Source organism: Lycium ferocissimum, chromosome 11 (assembly GCF_029784015.1).
Source record: "Lycium ferocissimum isolate CSIRO_LF1 chromosome 11, AGI_CSIRO_Lferr_CH_V1, whole genome shotgun sequence".
NCBI classification, from domain to species: domain Eukaryota; kingdom Viridiplantae; phylum Streptophyta; class Magnoliopsida; order Solanales; family Solanaceae; genus Lycium; species Lycium ferocissimum.
The window spans coordinates 10,274,199-10,291,609 of NC_081352.1; the positions used below are offsets into that span (position 1 = coordinate 10,274,199).

The following is a 17,411-nucleotide window of genomic DNA, read 5'->3' on the forward strand; positions in this document are numbered from 1 at the left end:
ACTTCCATGTGACGGAGCTAGTGGGAGCTGCCCACAAGATAGACTCCCCAGAGGTTCCCATGCCTGCAGTTTATAAAATGATTGCTTCAACCATGCTCCAGAACGGGTTTGAACGCAAGAAAGGTCTGGGAAAGAATTTGCACGGCATCACTGAGCCGGTTCCCATTCCTCAAGACAATTTTCATTTTAGACTCGGTTATGTCCCAGCTGAAGATGAAATACTTACCAAGAAGAGACAGGATGTTGCGGATCTCCGCAAGCCTATTCCAGATCCATACCATTCATTTTCGATTAAAATGCCTATGCCGGGTGATGTAGACATAGAAGAGGGGATAGGGATGCTATTCCGAGAGGAAGGTTGCTCCGTGATTCTAGAGAAATGTGCAGAAGTGCCCACTATCCGAGATGCTGATTCGGGCGAGCAGCTATCCAATTGGACCTCTACCTCGCTTTTGGCTCTTCGGTAGAGAAATGATGAAGTTATTTTTGAAAATGGAAAGAATCGATCATGGCTCGATTACTCACCTTTTTATCACTTTATGTACCTCGCAATGTTTTCAAAAAATGAAAATCGTTCGATGTTGATCCGAGCCAGGACCACAATTTGTACTTTTAATATTGAATCAACGAAAGCCTCGATTTAATAAATGATTTTATTATTCACTTTGCATGCATGTTTTATACTAACCTTGCTTTGCCCTGAATGTTAAGTAATAAAAACAATAAAGCAATCCTAAGTGTCATGACATGTTGCGAAATGAATGAGTCGGCCAGTATAAAGGAAGAGAAGTACGAGGAATACGACAAAGATACAATGCTACCCGAGGATCTCGTGGAAGAGGTAGCGCAGTTAGAGAATGAACAGAAACCAAACATGGACGAAACAGAATCAATCAATCTAGGTGATGAAGAGAACGTCATGGAAACTAGGATAAGTGCGCACCTAGAAGCACCTCAAAAGGAGGAATTGATAAGCTTACTGAAGGAATATGTGGATATTTTTGTATGGTCATACGCTAACATGCCGGGATTAAGCACTAGCGTAGTGTCTCACCGATTGCCTATTAATGTGGGCTTCGCTCCCGTGAAATAGAAAACCCAACAATTCAAACCAGACCTCAGTATCCGCATCAAGGATGAGGTAGAAAAGCAAATCAAATTAGGGGTGGTAGAGGTAACCTCGTACCCCACATGGTTGGCCAACATAGTGGTGGTCCCCAAGAAGGATGGGAAAATACGAATATGTGTGGATTACCGGGATCTCAACAAAGCTAGTCCGAAGGATAATTTTTCACTCCCAAATATCCACATACTCATAGATAACTGTGCCAAGCATGAGCTACAGTTCTTTGTGGATTGTTTCGTCGGCTATCACCAAATCCTAATTGGACAAAAAGGATGCGAAAAAGACAGCTTTTATCACTGCATGTGGAGTGTATCATTACTGGGTCATTCCCTTCGGCCTCAAGAATGCCGGCGCAACCTACATGAGATCCATGACTACTATCATCCACGACATGATTCATAGAGAGAATGAGGTGTATGTGGATGAGGTCATCATCAAGTTAAGGGAAATTTCAGAGCATACCACACATCTGAGGAAATTCTTCTACAGACTCTGAAAGTTCAACCTGAAACTAAACCCGGCTAAATGTGCATTTGGAGTACCGGCCAAAAAATTACTGAGCTTCATAGTCAGCTGAAGGGGTATAGAGCTAGATCTAACCAAGATTAAAGCAATGCAAGAGCTACCTCCTCCCAAAACCAAAAAGGGATTCATGAGTTTCCTTAGAAGACAAAATTACATTGGATGATTCATAGCTTAATCCACCACGATTATGGAGCCTATACTTAAGCTCCTAAAGAAAGACACACCCATAAAATGGACAGAAGAGTGTCAAGAGGCATTTGATACCATCAAGAGATACCTGTCCAATCCACTGATTTTGGTACCTCCTAGACCTGGGAGCCCACTTTTGCTAGATATGGAAAAGGCATATGATACAGTTTCCTGGAGTTTTTAGACAAAAGTCCTAAATCAAATTGGATTTTTAGGAGTATTTATTGATAGGATATGGAGACTGATAGCAAATAACTAGTATTCAATTCTGCTTAATGGCAAAGCTAAAGGCTTCTTTCATTTTACAAGGGGTGTCAAAAAAGGTGACCCCTTGTCACCAGCTCTGTTTATTTTGACAGCAGAAGTGCTATCAAGGGCATTAAATTCATTGTATGAAAACAGTTTGTATGTGGGGTATGGCTTACCTAAATGGAGTGCCAACATTAATCATCTAGCATATGCAGATGATACCATAGTATTTGCATCTGCTGAGAGGAATTCTTTACAAATGATCATGTGCATTCTCAGAGATTATGAAGCAATATCTAGTCAACTGATCAACACTGAAAAAAGTGCCTTCTACATGTATCATAAGGTGGCAGATAGAGTGATACAGGATGTGCAGCAGGTGATAGGTTTCACAAAGGGACAGTTCCCTTTCAAGTATTTAGGATGTCCTATTTTTCATGCCAGAAAGAATAAAGTCTACTACCAAGATCTCATCAAGAAAGTGAAGGATAAATTGCAGAGTTGGAACGGAAAATTGCTGTCATTTGGTGGTAAAGCTGTGTTGATAGGGAATGTTCTACAAAGTGTACCAATGTATGTGCTATCTGCTGTAGTACCTACTAAATACACTCTTAATGAGCTCCATAGGATCTTTGCAAGGTTTTTCTAGAGTAATAAGGAAGAGGATAAAAGCAAACATTGGGTATCATGGAAGAAGATCTACATGCCTAAAGTTGAGGGTGGACTAGGATTTAGGTCCTTGCTTGATATTTCTAAAGCTTTGTTTACTAAGCTATGGTGGAGGTTAGACCTCAAATTCTTTTATGGTCGACCTTTACGTGGAATAAATATTGTAAGAAAGCCGAAACCAACAAGGGTACAATGGAAGGGAGGTTCACAAGTATGGAAAAAGATGTTGGAAGCCAGGGATCAAATGGATCACTTAATTTGGTGAGAACCTAGACATGGTTCATGTGATGTCTGAGAAGATAACTGGACTAGATTAGGTCCTCTCAGGGATTTATCAACCACATATCACAATATAGAAGAGGTGGCTGAACTCATGAATTCAGAGGTTTGGGACTTCCAAAAAATGAATGCAATGTTATCAGAGCAGGTGGTGAATCATGTTAGATACGGCGAGCATAGTGGGGCAATCGACGGATGCGAGATGTGCTGGGCGTGGACTTTAACTAAGTCCGGCAAATTTACGATTGAGTAGTGCATGAAACTTAATGAGACGAATAGAGGCAAGAGTCATTGAGCTATCAAAGAATATGGAGTAAAGGAGTGCCATTCAAAATTTCATTCTTTTTATGGAGGATGTGGAAAGCTAAACTCCCAGTGGATGATGTACTCAAAAGGATGAATATTTCAATTGTATCAAGATGCGGATCTTTGTCTAAAGACATTGCAACATCTTTTCTTGATTTGGTAATTGTGCGACGAAGTGTCAATACTATACCACGGCATGTATCATAGGCCCTCTAATACGGTTACATCAAGCGTGGTAAAAATGGTGGAATACAAAGTGTGTGCGGTCAAGTTGAAACTAGTTTTGAAGCAATGCTATCATTCATCTGCAATACGGGCAGTTGTGGAAAGAAGAAATGCACTCATGAATGGAGCACAGATGAGTACGAGTAAATTCATTTACTGCATTAATTAGAACATTCATAGCTTGATAAGTAGTCTATATCCATGGTTGAATAATGTCCTATATACTTGGCCTCAGATGGTACAGCTTTTAGAAAGACTTAATCCTAAAGTAGAAGGTCAAATGGTACAATGGAGATGTCCAAGTGCAGGGTGGTATAAGTGCAATCTTTTGATGGTGCATCAAGGGGTAGTCCAGGCCAAAGCTCAACTGCTTTTTGTATTAGAGATGAAAGAAGTGATCTGGTTCATGTTAATCGCTAGAAGAATAGCTAACACAACAAATATATGTGTGAAAGCATTGCAATTCATGATGGTACTTGCAATATTGTGTTAATAAACAAGTGTTTGTGATCATGGCCTGACTATCTTGCTATGGTGAACATCATTCAAGGGGTTTGGGAAACTCTTGGAAATTTAATATGGAGGTGCGTAAGATTAAAAAAGAGTGGAGAAAGAAAGGACAAGTCCGGTTGTCCATGTCACGAGAGGAAATACGGTAAAGCGATTTTTTAGCTAACGTGTGTTTAATTGTCGAATGCAGTACAAGTTAACAATTTCACACTTACGGGAAAGAGATTGCTAAATATGGATAAATCTATGATGCCTAACTTGATTCAAAGCAAACAAGGAAAGGGAACCAGATTGAAGAAGGATTTTGCACTTTAGTTCAAGCTCACTACTCATCATCGATTGTAATAAGACTAGTAACTACTAAGGATGGCCTAGCTAGATAGTGGTATTAGTAGTTCTCTTGCTCATTCTTTAGCGGAGTTTGGATTAGAAGTTTACAACAGCCAATGTTATGATCAATATAGGTAGTGAAATGGATTGACTTATCTACGGGGGATTATGGACGGTAGTAGATTGCATATGCGGCTTTACTCTTGTTTAAATTATCATGGGGTGCGATAACATATCACACAGTGAGAGCTTTGAGGTGTACGATAGTGTTATCATCCCAAAACAAAGAACTTTGACATGCCTCAATTTCGGCACTTTGACCACCATTTTGTTTTCAGTGTCTTTAGCTTAGACTAGTTTCTTTTCTTTTTTAGCTTGTTTGCTTTGTTCTTATTTTTTCCTATTTGTGTAAATACTTTGATTTTGGAATAAAATAGCACTAGCAATCAGCTAGGTGGTTTTAAATTTTTTTTTTTTAAAAAAAAAAGACAACACGATGAAGTGGGGAAAAAATAGCATGCCATCTACTACTTGAGTAAGAAATTCACTGCCTGCGAGGCAAGATATACACTGGTAGAGAAAACTTGCTGCGCTTTCACTTGGGTGGCCCAGAAATTGAGACATTACTTGTCTTCATACACCACTCACCTTATATCCAAGATGGATCCTTTGAGGTATATCTTCCGTCAGCCCATGCTCATCGGGAAATTGGCCAAATGGTAAATCTTTGTTAAGTGAATTCGACATTTTGTACATAGCATAAAAGGTTGTTAAAGGACAAGCCTTGGCCGACCTGCTAGTTGAAAGTCCAATGGATGAAGATCTTGAACCCCTCCGCACTCATTTCCCCGGATGAAGGGGTACTAGCCATGGAAGTAGAGACAGTAGAACCATACACAGGTTGGAGATTGTTCTTCGATGGAGCAGTCAACTATACAGGTTCCAAAATCGGGGCGGTCCTGATATTAGAAAAAGGGAAACACTACCCAATGGCCGTGAAGCTCAAATTCTGCTTTACTAACAACATGGCTGAGTACGCAGCTTGCATTCAGGCCTCAGGATGGCACTAGACATGGATATAAATGAATTACTGGTCATCGGAGATTCCGACCTGCAGATCAATCAAGTACAAGGTGAATGGGCCACAAAAAATGATAAGATCCTGCCATATGTAAACTTGGCACAAAGGTTGTGCAAGAAATTCAAAAAAATTGAGTTAGAGCCACGGCCAGAGCTCGGAAGCAGGTTTTGCCGATGCATTGGCCACAATAGCATCAATGATCCAGCACCCCAAAGGTAGTCACATTGACCCGCTGGAGATAAGCCTAAAAGAAGAACTTGCCCACTATTCCCACATGAAAGCAGAGCCAGATGGCAAACCATGGTACAATGATATCAAGATATATTTGGAGAAACGGGAATATCCCGAGGGCATCACAAGTGAACAAAAGAAAACCCTCAAGAGGATGGCCAATGGTTTCTTTCTAAACAAAGAAGTGATATACAAACGGACGCTGGATTTGGGTTTACTCCGATGCGTGGACGCCATTGAAGCCACAAAACTCTTGGAAGAAGTACATGCTGGGACTTATGGACCCCATATGAATGGATTCATGCTAGACAAGAAAATCCTCTGATCTGGATACTCTTTGGATGACAATGGAAAATGATTCTTTGCAAGTTTGTGCAGAAATTCACGACAATTCAATCAAAGTCCCGCCGAGTGAGCTCAATGCTATGAGTTCATCATAGCCCTTCGTCGCTTGGGGAACGGATGTCATTGGACCCATAGAACCCGCCGCTTCAAATGGGCATCGATTTATCTTGGTTTCCATTGATTACTTCACCAAATGGGTAGAAGCAACGTTACACAAATCAGTGACAAAGAAAGTAGTGGCCGACTTAGTGAAGAACAACATCATATGCCGATTCGGCATACCTGACTCCATCATAACTAACAATGGAGTGAATCTAAATAGCCATTTGATGAAGGACATCTGTGAGCAATTCAAAATCACTCATCGAAATTCAACGGCTATCCGGCCACGGATGAATGGGCATTAGAAGCGATAACAAGAATATCAAGAGGATATTGAGAAAGATGGCAGATAATTACAAAGGTTGGCACGAGCAGTTGTCGTATGCTTTATTGGGATACCGTACCACAGCCCGAACTTCAACAGAGGGAACACCCTATTTACCGATTTATGGTACGAAAGCAGTCATACCGACCGAGGTTGAGATACCATCATTAAGAATCATTCAAAAGGTAGAATTGGACAATACGGATTGGGTCCGAGCTCGATATGAGCAACTGGCTTTAATTGATGAGAAGAGGATGGTTGTTATATGCCATGGCCAACTATACCGACAAAGGATAGCGAGAGCCTTCAACAAACGAGTTAGGACTCGACTTTTTCAAATCAGGCAAATGGTGCCTAAAAGAATTTTCCCTCCCTCACCAGGACGAATACAAAGGGAAATTTTCCCCCAACTAGCAAGGCCCCTACATGGTCCGCAAAGTACTCTTCGGAGGCAGTAGTACTGGTAAAAATGGATGGGCAAGAGTGGCCCAAGCCAATCAACTTAGATGCAATCAAACGCTACTACGCATGAAGATAAGGCTTTTCTATTGTAATAGTATCTTTTGCTTGTAATCGTTATTTTATTTGCTTGTAATCATTTGTCATATGAACTACGCAATGACCTGACTTCCCCATAGCGGGATACGTAGGCAGTCCATTTGGGACCCGATCGCATTATTAGTAAAAACCAAAACTAATTTACTTTTATTTTGAACTACGTTCGACTTGATCCCTGCTGTAACAGGATACGTAGACGCTCTTTGAGCTCGGTCGCATCAAAAGAAAAACCCAAGAAATCCCTAGGAAGCCTCAGAGATAAGACTTCAAGAGGGATGCAAAGATCGCCACACGCCTAACTGGGGCAGAATTTTTGAGAAGGTCTCAAAAATTCGTGCCGCCAGCCCGCTACAAGAGTCAGCCAACCCAGAGTCTCAAACTGGGGCAGCACCTTTTCAACACTTTAAACCGGGGCAGAAATTTTGAGAAAACCTCAAAATTTCCTACATCTTAGAATATTCGGCACGAGAGTTCGCCAGATAGATTTAAACTAGGGCAGAATTTTTGAGAGGGTCTTAAAAATTCCGCACAAGGAAATGAGGAAGCCTCAGCCAGCAAGCAATAGAGAAAGACTGCTCCTCATTCGAAAGCACATGTCATGACAACTAATTTTTCAGCTTTTAAAACAACGCATTTATTTTCTCATAAGTAGATGACTCCGTACTAATTTTTTCATAAAATGGTTTTTCTGCATAACAAAAATAAATTCATCTTTCGAATACCGAATCCAAGGGGGTTTGAGTCCAGGAAAGCCGGCGAAGCCAAAGATGCAACCAGCGCCAGCAACATGAATCAACTATAATTGGGAACTAACTCCTTTCTGATGTAGGTTCCCAGGTGGTCGGGAGGACAACCCATTTCTCTAACCTTTTTTCATATGCAGGTAAAATGGTTCACCAGAAGAGATTGGGGCCACTACCAAAGACTGGGTTTTTTAAAATAGCAAACCGCAAGGGCTAACAAAGGATTTGGATGCCACAAGGGCAAACATCTAGCCACGAGGGATAGAAAGGATTTGAATGCCACAAGGGCAAACATCTAGCCACAAGGGCTATAACAGATTCGAATGCCATAAGGGCAAACATCTGTCCACGAGGGCTAATGAAGGACGTAAACAGCGTAAAGGCAAATATCCGACCGAGAGGGTCACCGCAAAGAAATATGGCATATTTGACCACGAGGGTCACAACCGGCATAAAGGATGAAAGAAAGACGATTTAGCCAAAGGGGCCATATCTGTCATTGCATCATATTATTTTATTTGCCGTGAGGGCCATTTGCATATTTCTTTTCTGTTGTCGTGAGGGCCATTCATATTTTCTTATTTTCCATGAGGGCCATTGCATATTTTTTTCTTGTTCCCGTGAAGGCCATTCATATTTTATTATTTGCCATGAGGGTCATTGCATATTTTTTCAGGTTGCCGTGAGGGCCGTCATATTTTCTTATTTGCCATGAGGGCCATTGCATATTTTTCTTGTTGCCGTGAGGGCTATTCATATTTTCTTATTTTCCATGAGGGTCATTGCATATTTTTTCTTATTGCCTTGAGGGCCATCATATTTTCTTATTTGCCATGAGCCATCATATTTTCTTATTTGCCATGAGGGCCACTCATATTTTCTTATTTGCCACGAGGGCCATTACATATTTTTTCTTGTTGCCGTGAGGGCCATCATATTTTCTTATTTTCCATGAGGGTCATTGCATATTTTTTCTTGTTGCCGTGATGGCCATTCATATTTTCTTATTTGCCATGAGGGCCATTGCATATTTTCTCTTGTTGCCGTGAGGGCCATCATATATTTTTATTTTCCATGAGGGCCATTGCATATTTTTTCTTGCTTTCAAGAGGGCCATATACATACAAACATGCCGAGAGGGCCATATACATACAAACATGCCGAGAGGACCATATTCATACAAACATTCCGTGAGGGCCATAGTCATACAACAGCTGAGAGGGCAATCTCTATTTCCAGAACCTTAAAAATCCCCAACTTGATCCATTTCTTTTCATTTATCAAATTGAAACCTAAAGGAGATTTTGGGGCGATTTTGTAGAGCTTTGGGGTGAATCTTCTTTGGGTAAGTTCCCTACTCTCCCTTTCAGATTTTATTATGTTTAAGTAAGGAATCTATGGTAATTTTTCATGAACTAGTTGGGGAAATTGGGTCATAAACCCTAAGATGTTTTTATTAATCTTATTCAATCCAAATGAGTTTCGTTGGGAAAGTTCGTGAATTCTAATCATCTAATCAAGGGCTAATTAGTTCCTAAGCTTGAATCATCCTTTATCTTAAGAATATAGCTCATGGAAATTGGGGGTTTTCTTTAAATAGGGAATTTTTTATTAATGATGAAATTAATGTTAAATTGGGACTAGATTGTGTTGATAATTAGTGGTTGGACTTCTTAAGCTTTAGGGTAACCGTTTCCAACTTGAAATTTCAGTTTTTGCTCTTGTGGTCCCGGGTTTCCTTTTTGAAGGTTGTTTTTAATTCGAATAATACTATGGCAACATGGGTATCGTTAGTCTCGGAATCTAATGTAGAATAAAAATTTGATAGACTTTGACCTTTCAGAGGCAATTCATAAAGGGAAGGCTCGAGTTGGATAGTTTGTGGCACCTGCTCGACACTGAGGTAGGTTATGTCTTACCTTGTGGTTAGACTTCGATTAGTGAAGCATATGTAGAAGTTAGTTATTGACGGGGAATGCATAATAAGCTTTCGGGCATGGCATGGAGGTGAAATCCAATTAGGTTGGTTCTATCAGCTGCTATGTGGGCTTGTCGCCATTTTTGCTACATTTGATTTGTGGTTGCATTAATCTCTCTCTTGACATCTCACTTATCATTGGAAAAAGGAAAGATATTGAAAATGGCTTGAAATTATGTTGTGTGTTTCAGGACAAGTAACAGATGAGATTTTGGTATGATTGCTGCTGATGTTGATATCATGCATGGCATACATTCTTATTTCATATGATGGCATGCTATGAACTGTGATTTGAAATATTGATAAGTGAGAGAGTGTAGTTTCCGAGGTCTTTACCGGAGAGCGTAAACGAGAGATGATATTTCGTGATCTGAGATTGTTATCGGAGCGGAATGTGTGCTCGTGATCCGTGGTCATTTACCGGAGCGAGAGAGTGCTTGTTGCCTGAGGTCTTTTGCCTTGATGAGTGCTCCATGGACTTTGCGAGCCCCCCATTGGTCATGACTTTGAGGCATTGCCCTTAGCATGTGTGTACGGATTGGAAGGTTGGCCAATGCATTGCATTGCATATACATTTTCTCATTTATATTTGACTGTGTACATGGAATCTTATGCATTTGACTGATTTTGTACTTTGACTGATCTTATACTTGAGACTGTTCATGGACTGTACTTGATTGCTTATCTGTCTACCTGTTAGTTGCTTTCTTTTATTTATGTAAACTAATTGTTGTCAGCCTATGATACTTACCAGTACTAGTGTTGTGCTAATACTAGTCTTGCTGTACTTTTTCCTTGAGTGCAGAGTTCGTCGCTGGTTCCATCTCTCAGACTCGCAAGTGATCCCAAGGCCTACTTGCCAGAGTTTCCAGGGTGAGCTATTAGATGGATCCGTAGCCTGGAGACTCCTCTTTGCATACTTGTCTTTTCTTTACTCATGAGACAGTAGTTCTAGCCTTTGTGGCTTATAGTACTCTATTCAAACAATGTATTATTCAGTAGCTCTTGTACTAGCTTTCAGACTAGATTCTTAGGTTGTAGTACTTATTACTTGTGCACTTACTTATTACTTATTATCTATTGAGACTTAGTTTATGCATGTGTTTACTTCCACATTTGTTTTAATGGCTTGTTATAAAGGAAGGGTTTGCCCACCAAGCGGGTTAGTGTGGGTGCCCGCGCGATCCACGAGTTGGGTCGTGACATATAATAATAACCTACACAACTACACCAATACCCACCCAAGTACTCATAACGGTCACTAAGGTGGGACCCCCATCACCCCAAAACCCATTCAATATTTATGAACGATATATGCTCTTCAATTGGAGTCTAAACATAAATCGTAGCCTACCTCAAAGCCGAGAAGGCGCCACGAACCCTCAAGCCAAAGCTTTACCCTTCAGAAGTGCTTCTGAACGATTAAAGTCAAACAAACATAAACTCTATGTCAATATATGGAACTAAGTCTACTCAATAAATCGTAAAAGGATTCGGGTCCAAAAAGTCACCCCCAAAACCCAAATCCTACCCTGTTGGTCAAAACAATAATTTATCGAGAAATTGAACTTAACATGCTTAAGTTAATAACTTATACGATTATACGAACCCAACATGCCCAAGGTTAAATTGAAACCCAAAATAACCAATCTCGAGCCCCAAGGGCAAAACTAGAAATTGAATAAAAAAATCATGCTACCCATAGTCTACATAGTTCATAGCCTAAACTTCATGAGAATCTAACCACAAATTGGCCTTCAATTTCACTAATTAGCTAAAAACCCCAATTTATAGAAAACTCTTATTTTACTAAGTGGGTGCATGGATTATAAAGGAAAGTAGAGGATGTAATCATGTAACAAAGTCTAGAAGAGAGTTATAATCTTACCCCAATGAAAAATCTTTAATTTGGAGCTTGGAATCACCCAAAACCAAGCTCTAGAACTTAAAATATTTGAGAATGAAGTTTCCTTTTGAAAAATCGTATTTAAATCACTGTTCAGTGATTTCCTTCATCGCAATCGTGGAGCCTCCTAGCGATCGCGATGACACGTGGCCCTACCTAAGAATTTTGGCCTTCGTGATCGCGACAGGAGTCTCGCAAATGCGAGGCTTCAAGCTTGGCCTGGCCCAGTGCCATTGCTCTTCGCTAATGTGAGGTAGGCCACGCGAACGCTAAGAAGGAAACCAGACCTGGACACCAGAAAATTTTTGGTGTCTCCTAAACCGAGAACGGATACCCGAAACTTACCCAGAACCTCCCGACACAAATAAAATATGTAGACTGAGTATAAACGATGCTACGAACTCGTTCACACACTCGAATTTCCCAAAAGAGGTTGTCTTGACCCGGGGTTTACTACAATCAACTCCAAAATATCCAAAACTCATAATTCAAACCAAGATCCAAATCACACCTGAATGCCTCGGGACTCAAACCAAAAGATCAACTAATTAACAAATGGCGTTCCAGACCTAATGAAATCGATGATACTACGAAAATGACAAAAATACCATCGGTTTTGACTTGGGTCAACTCTTTCCATTTCATCAACCTAAGAAACTCTAAAATCACCAAAACTCGCCCGGTTGCCTCGGGAATCGCGCCACCTATCCCCGCAAGTCATAAGCTCTGAAATGAAACTACGAGAAGGGCAGTTTGAGAAATAACGGTAAAATGTCTAAAACGATCAAACGCGTTTTTACATCAATACATTCGCATTCCTAACTCCTCTCATAGCTATTACCTGTGTTACCTAGTTTGCTTTTCTAATCATCGCAGTATGCCATCAAGTGAAAATTTAAGTTTTTATGTTTATAACTTTTGTTTATGTTACATTTAGTTGTGTCAATATCGATCAGAGAGGCAAAGCTACTTTTGTCCGAAGGGGATCAACTGATATTTCTTCGTCGAAAAAATGCACTTTGTAGATAGTTTATATATATATATATATACACACACTAGATATGTTGAATTCCTTAAAAAAAAATTAACCTTTTGACTCCTCTTAGCGAAAATTCTAGCTCCAGAACTGATCTGGATCATATTATATCTTGTACTTGTAGCTTGATTTTAGTTTAAAAAAAACGTAAGTATGACTATGCAAGATTTGTGTTTAAATCTACTCACCGAAAATAGTTTCTACAAAAGTCACGAGATCTCTGGCAAATATTCATAATGCAGTAGGACGTAAAAAGGAGAGTTTAAAGACAATCCTCGGAAAGCCATTACTTTCATTTTAGCAAACCAAAATTGCGTTACGCCATAAAGATATTTGTATGATGACCCAAAACTAAAGTGTTAATTAAATTGAATGCGTCTGATTCATATTCATGTATGTTGGTGTAAAAATAACAAGCAAAGTCACGCCCAAGTTCAAATTAAAGAATTTCTCTAGCTCTGAGACAAGGCAATGCAATAGATTTACATAAAGCGAAAAACTAATCAGTAAGAAAAAAGATGAGAAGAGGTGAGTCAGACAGAAGATCACACAATGTAAAATATTTAAGTGTTATGTTTATACCTTTGCTTTCAGTTCAAAAATGCAAGTTATGTCTATGCGGTATTTGTATTTATATTTAATCAAACTCGAACAGTGCGCAAAGTTGTGTTAAATTTGAAGGAAATCAATTCTTGTACGCCAGACGAATTCAAAAAATGAAATTTATGGGTTCTGAATTTTAGCCTCATTGACTTACTGAGTTTCAAATTAATTTTATATATTAAATGAACATGTAACACAACTCTACATTGTGATCATAACCTGCGGTTTTGCGAATCAAAGGTATGCGCTAAAAGAAATAGAAAAGTGAAAACTCTATAATCAAATTGATAATGCTGAAGAAATTAGCAGTAGAAATTTTTCTTATTCAAAATCAAAGTTTATTATGTTTATATTTCTATTAGGTTATCTATTTGTATTATCCAATCCTTAATGAATGTGGTATCCATTTTAACTAATATCATGTTTATATGGTATGTCTCACACTTTAGTGCTTGATTCGAAATGCCAAAATCCCTTAGTTCTTAACAATAAGCCCTTATTGGTAATTGTAAGTATGGTATACATGCTTCAGAAATCAAACAAGAAAGTAATGTAACTTATCTCCACTAATATCAAGTTGTCGGACTTATTTTCTTAACATCTCTAAAGATTAATATATATGTTACATTAAATCATGTGCTTTTGATAAGTCTAAGCATCCTCCTTAATTTTCTCCACAAGATGGCGAACTGCATCGAAGGGGAAGCGGTTTCGGATAATAATAATCAAGGCCAGCATCCATGAATGGCTTCATCTCTTCTTCTCCGAGAAAAGTAATTCCCGTAATTAAGCTACGCACATGCATATCTCGAAGTTCCTTAATTGTCTGCATAATTGAAAATATTTCTTATTATTTTATCCATAAATTAGGATAAAATTAAAATGTTCAAATAAAAACAAAATTATGACTTATTAAATACCTGACGAGTATTTACCACTGGCATATCTAAGTCCATTAGAATCAGATCAAAGCATGCACCAGAGTGATGAGCAAGGACCTTGGCCATTTTTCGCTTCATGAGCTTCCACACCAAATCTCCTTAGAAGTTCTTTGTGGATCCTTATAATTACACGGTTATCATATACCATAAGTGCTTTCAGTTTTCTTTCAATGCTCTGGTTAGCATTCGTGTTGTTCAGTGAAGAAGAGGCATCATAGGATGATGACATTTTCCCTGAGATTAACATTTGATAAATCCAAAATTATTAGTATAAAATTAATGACCACAATTAAGCTCTTGAATAATTGAAGTAGATTATAAACATTTATTTTTGGTAATATATCACCCTAATTGTCTTAATTAGAGGGTACATAACTTTGTCTGTTGTTCAAAAATACCGTTCATTCAATATATTCGTGATTTTAAAAACATTAATTGTGAGGTTGTCTTTAACTTGAAATTAATCTATTAGTATATCCCACTATTGAAATCTTTCCTGAATGACAAAACTAATTGTTTTGTTCGCATAATAATGTATATGCAAATGATATATTTTATGAACACCTTTTATATACATCTATAATAATAGCCCCAATACAACCATTGCAATTCTATGTTCTCACTCTAAACACCACGTAGGAATTCAATGCCACATTGTAACATGCTGAGGATTTTTAGTATAAGACTTTTTCAAATAAAACATAGCTACTTTTCTTAAAATAAGATTAAAATATTTTCAAGTTAACCATAATCTTATGCTGTTTTTATTCAAAGATATGACTATACCATTTTATTCTCCAATTACATGAAATATGAATGATGGGCCTCAAAAAAAAAAAAAAAAAAAAAAAAAACAGAAAACAGTATGAAATTCATAAACAAAAATTACGAACTAGCCGGGCGACGCTACTACCTTTCTTTTCCCTAGAATGAAAACTTGAATGCTTTACCTTGATAGTACTCAAACAAGTGCGCCTTACACATGTATATACAGAGAAATAAACAAGAAACAATACTTTCTCATTAGTCACATTGACAAAGTAAATTACTAATAACTCCAAAAGAGTAGTTACAATTAAGATTTTGAATGACCCGACTAGATGTTGTCATCAGAATTTTGGTAATACACGCGTCTGGCCACTAGAGATAATGGATACATATCTTGCTCCAAAATTTTATCTGAAAAATTCATGACAGATGATGAATAAAATTACTCATCATCAAGTTATTCGGGAAAAGTTAGCGATTCCATTTTTTAAGATATTTAGGTACATTCTTCGATATAAGAATTTGGACAGAGCTAAAAGTTTATTTAATGGGAACGATGAAATGTTAGTTTTCAGGTGGAATATAACTGAGCTAAGTAATGCTAAGTCCTAATCAAATTGTGGAATGTTTACTTTAGGAAGCTGCCTAATGATGAATTTTCTCCATCACTCATGAATTTGTTCAAAGATCGGGATTGGGTGTTGATGATAAACTTGGCCTGTTTTGATAGCCGAGGTCTTCAAAGTTTATTTTCATATTACTTTCTTTAATTTATGTTTAGTGAAATTTTGTAAAATGATTCATGCTCATGACTAATACAATATATCATAGTATTTTATTAGTACTATCAGTATTGTTATAGAAACTGTAATTCAACAGCACATATTGATTCAATTCTTTAATTGAGGGATGTGATCAATGGATTTGTAAAAATTCAAGTATCTGAAGTACGACTATTCTAGCAACTCTCAATCATTCTTGTGCTTCCAAATTTGGTTATACCAAAAAATTTACATTTGTTCTTCAAGACATTGCGTCATATTGTTTTATTAATCGTCACAATCATTCAATTCACAAACCTACCCCTTTTTAATGTTAATTAATCGTTATTTTCGATGCTATGCTAATTTCTTACCCGCTTGAAACAATTATATTCTTTGCTTACTTGTTTTTCTATTGTGTACACGAATTACGTGGAAAAAGATTTGAGATTTTTCTTTAAGGTGCAAAAAATCATGAGCTAATTTGATTATTGATGTCGTATAATTCTACTATATAGAAGAGTGGGTTTGGAGGCAGGATCGTCGACCGAGGACAATCTTGTCATTTACCAAAAGGTATTGCTATGTCTGTTGTACAATAATGCTATGAGAAAGAGTACCTTCTACTGTTTTGACCAAAAAACCCATCTCATTTAATTATGAAACAAATGTCCTTGATGTACTTTGTTTCTCAATGGAAGGATGCACAGCTAGGTCCATTCTCCCATGCAACATCTGACACATGTGAAGAAGAAATGTCATGTTGCGGATAAATACATCAAATTGCACGTGCAAAAATAAATTACTACTCCCTCTGTTCACTTTTACTTATTCACTTTGAACTTTTTACATTATTTGAAAAATAATAAATGGAGCACATAATTTACCAATGTATCCATATTAATTAATGCATATTTTTATGGGATTTGAAAAATAATTTGAAGTGAGTAATTAATACTATGGGTAAAACAGAAAAAAAAAATATCTTTTCTTGATATGCTAAAAGTGATAAGTGAATGTGAAAATCTATTTTTGAAATACTGGACAAGTAATATTAACTATTTTTACTATTATAGAAGCATGGGTTTGAGAATCAGGATCGTCGACATGCCTGCTTGCACAGAGGGGTAGTTTTGATATTTCATTTTTTTTTTTTTTTTTTTTTGTGTTTGAGAAATATTGTACTCAATTGTTTTATCTATGTACTTTTTCTATCTTGGACAATTAAGTGCCTAGGTGACTTTAGTGAAAGTGTGGGTCCTCCTTGAATTTCGAAGCCACGCGCTTTATTTGCACAATTCTTAAATGACTCATCTACAAAGGTGGGCCTAAGCCCTTCAACCGATCGGGTTTAACCTGTTCAAACCGGTAACCGAACCGGTTAAACCGGTGAAATTAAAAAAAAAATTAATATAGCCGTTAGGCCGAGCGAGGAGCGTTATTAGACCGTTAAGTAACGGTCCCTAAAATGGTCATTGCCAAACGGCCATTTACTCTTTTTTTTGCCCCCCCCCCCCCCCCCCCAACCCCCCAAACCTTTTTTTTTAACACTTTAACCCATCCCCCACCCCTATATAAACCCTTCTTCATTTTCATTTTAATCTATACCAATTCACTCTCTTCTC

At 38.0% G+C, this 17,411-nt stretch overlaps 1 pseudogene; it reads right to left on the bottom strand.

Annotated features, from left to right (window-relative positions):
- Positions 1–13,829: 13,829 nt before the first annotated feature.
- On the bottom strand, positions 13,830–14,486 carry LOC132038034 (two-component response regulator 24-like; annotated as a pseudogene).
- Positions 14,487–17,411: the final 2,925 nt, after the last annotated feature.